The sequence below is a fragment of the Adiantum capillus-veneris genome, chromosome 28 (genome assembly GCF_014529385.1).
Source record: "Adiantum capillus-veneris isolate H3 chromosome 28, ASM1452938v2, whole genome shotgun sequence".
Taxonomy (NCBI): domain Eukaryota; kingdom Viridiplantae; phylum Streptophyta; class Polypodiopsida; order Polypodiales; family Pteridaceae; genus Adiantum; species Adiantum capillus-veneris.
In genome coordinates, this window is record NC_140958.1 from 107,623,700 (window position 1) to 107,627,422 (window position 3,723).

A 3,723-nucleotide genomic window follows, 5' to 3' on the forward strand; every position below is an offset into this window, starting at 1 on the left:
CACTTCCCAAAAGTCACCTTTTCCACAAGAGTCACCTTTTTCACTTAAAGCATTAAGAACACATGTCAATCCACATGTAAGGCCTCACATTTTTCCCTAAAACTTGAAGAAGACATGTGAAGCCAAATGTGAGGCCTCACCTTTTCCACTTGAAGGTTTAAGGCCACGTGTCATGCCCCTAGCCAAGTTGCCCCAATTAAGCCTAAATCCTATTGGATGGCCTAAAGGCTTGACCAATGAGAAAGCTTAGACATTTTAGAAAGCTTAGACATTTTAGAAAGCTCATTAAAATAACCAATAAGAATTAAGACCCCTAAATTCCTAGTGGACAGTCCACCAAAAGGGTCCAATAAGAATTGAGCAACCCATAAGCCATCTAAATTCTTATTGCCCAGTTGACCTAGTGGACCAATAAGATTTTACCTTCATTTAAATAATTATCCAAGCTCTCTCCTAAAGGGGGAAAGAAGGACATTTGTCACAATGCTACATCGCTTGCTTGTTTTGTTGCAAGCCATTAATTAGCTAAATCCTAACATGGACCAATGAGGATCAAGCAAGAGTTACGAGAGAGAGGGGTCATCCAAGCAAGGAAGGAGACTTGTTTTTCTAGAACACAAGTGAATACACACTCACACACTTTTTCATGTGTAGATCAAGAACTCCATCTCCTTCTTCAAGCTTGAGAAGTAGAGAGCCTACACCAGCACCTCTTGGCTATGGAATGCAAATCCAAGCAAGAGTAAAGATTCAATGGCATGCTCATCTTCTCTATTATCATTATTACTATGCTAATCTAGTCTCTATGATCATTATTATATGCTAAGCTAATCTCTAAACCAATACGAATTTAGCTTCATTTACATAATTATCCAAGCTCTCTCCACCATTTATGGTGTTTGAGGGCTTGGGATTGAGGTTGGGGACAAGTCAATTTGTTGTAAAAGCATAATTGTGGTGCATGAAGCTTTCCACCCTCATGGCACCCAAATTGGTTTAAGGAACACAAAGATTGTACTATATACAGATCTTCCTTTATGGGAGAACATATAATACAAAAGCCTTTTGGAGGGGGGACTAGCTCCAAGTAAATCAAGTCCTCAATTGTTGTCAGTTTCTTTATTTCTCTCTCTTTTGCAAGTATTGTTCATACCAAGCTAACTAGGTGTATTGTATACGATGCTACCTTCAACCTAGCACTCTCTCTATCTTCACTAGGAATCTTCTTAATGAAATGCTCACTATTGTCACTTTACCTCCGTTACAAACAATGTTTTTAGCTAAATTCCATTACATTGGTATTAGAGCTAGTGGTTTCTCTTGAATCTTGATGAAGAAGAGAGGTCCTTAAGTTATCCACAAAAGGTTGGAGTTGTTTGTTGCAAGAGGGTAAGTGGGACAGGGATATATTACCTTGGTTGGAATGAACAAATTTTGTGGTACACTGTTGGGAAGTGTAGACTTAATAATGGAGTCTTTCGGGACTTGCATTTTGCTTAACCATTATTGAGTTACTAGCAAGCTTGACAAAAACCGTATTAATTGAGCACTACAAGACCCTCTCCACTACTTGTTGTAGTTAAGAGTCTATAAACCATGTGTCTGCTTGCTTGAGTGCTAATTTCTAAAAGTTAAGAAGAGTAGAAGTTAAGGTTTTGAAGTTTCCGAAGAGCAAAGTGTCATACACATAAATCTAGTTAGCACGGCTGACAATAATAAAGAGAGTAGAATAAAAATTGATGACTTTGATTTTGCACATGGAGGTGCCACTAATGATGTCCCTATGCTTGTGAATTATCTTGTCACTAGGCTACAGAAAGCCATGGGTAACCCTGCTCTACAAGGTGAAGTTCTCCAACAACTTCACACCCATGGAATTGTCTAAACTCCCCAAGAAGAGAGAGCACCTAGGAAGTCTCTTGATGAGACTAGAAAAAGAGGAATCTCTATAGTGAGAGAAGATGAGGATCCATAAAAAAGTAAAAGAAGTGAATCTCCAAATACTTTGGAAGATGTGTCTCCATGAAGATGGCAGTCTCACGAAGAACTTCAACTCCTCCAAAGAGGAAAAGATCCCCGCATAGCCCCACTCCTAAAAGCTCCAAGAGGGAAGAGAGGAACCAAGAGAAGAAAAAGGAGAGAAATTGGCCACCCTCTTCTCCATCTTCATCATCTTCCCCTTCTATCGATGAAAGCAGAGGCTCATTTTCCAAAGATCCCAAAAGAAGACGGAATCAAAAATCGTATGATGCTTGAAAAGGTCCAACAAGCTGAAGAAGTCCAAAGAGTGAGGAAAGAATATATCTCTTTTCTCACCTATGATGGCACCTTTGGTGCCACCGACAAAGTATTGGCCTTTAGCCAACAATTTGATGCAGCCTTTGGAGATGAGGATTTCATGGAGTCCTCTAAGCTATGACATGTATCTATGCACTTTCAAATGTTTTCAAGACAATGGTGGGCTAGTCTACAAGCTAATGGAGAAGCTCTAAAGACATGGAAAGCTCTAAGAGCTTCCATAATGAAGCAGTTTCTTGCAAGTGATGCCAAAGACAAAGTTCTCATTGAATGGCAAAGCTTGAAGTTGTCTCCCTACGAGTCTATCCACAAGTATGTGGATTGTTTTGGGATTTACACCTCAAAGCCACTATCTACAAAAAGATAGATTTTGGAGAACAAAAACAATAGTTTTGTGCTGGGTTATCTGAAGATATGGTTGAGTATGTCAATTTTCAAAGGCCTATGACCATCTGTGCTGTCATACATCATACTATGGTCACTTCACAAATTAATTTCCAACAAGGGGCTAAGAATAATTCTAAGCCCTTGGAGATTAAAGATCGAGTGAACCTAAAGGGAAGAACAATGCTCAAAATTCTTCCAAAGGAAACTCTAGTAATAGTAACAATAAAGCTAAGGAAAAAGAAATCTACAAAGGTAAGAATAAACTCTCTCACAAACAGCTAGAGCATTATCGTAAAGATAAAAGGTGCTTTAAGTGCGGGGAGAAGGGACATAGCTATCACACTTGCCCCCAAAAGATTGCACGCAATGAGCTGCCTAGAGCTTATATGGTTGAAGTTCCAAAAGAGGTTGCTCATTGTAAAGGATATCCCCTTTCCTATGCTTGGGGAAAAGTTAGAGAGCATGATGCCTTTATCCTTTTTGACCCTGGATCAACTCAGAACTTCATATCAATGGAGTTGGCCACCAAATTAGGCATACAAGCTTTTGAGGTGGGAGATACCAACTCTCCCTCCATGAAGGGTGAATTGTTGGTTTTTTTCATCTACAAACCTTTTGTTATGGTCTTGAGCTTGCTTTACATTGCTCTTAGCAATACATAGCATCTTTTTAAAAAAAACTTTAAAGGAATATTTAGTCAAATGTATGCATTCATTGGCCAAACCTATGGTAACACAATACTGAGGTTGATAAGCATTCATGATCATAAATGGACTAAATCTTGTGGAGACATGCTTTGTAATGTTGTGAGAAAATTTCAAGATGGACAAATATTCTTCCCACTTTTTTCTCCGTAGTGGCATAGGCATGTAGCACATCGTTTAGTACCTAACTTACTCTCTCAATATATCTATCAATTGAGGATGATCAATTGTACTTGCATTAAGAGTAGTTACTAATTTTCAAACTACTACTCTCCAAACATGGCCATCAAATTTTCCATCTTTATCACTAATAATTTTAGGAGAAGACCATATT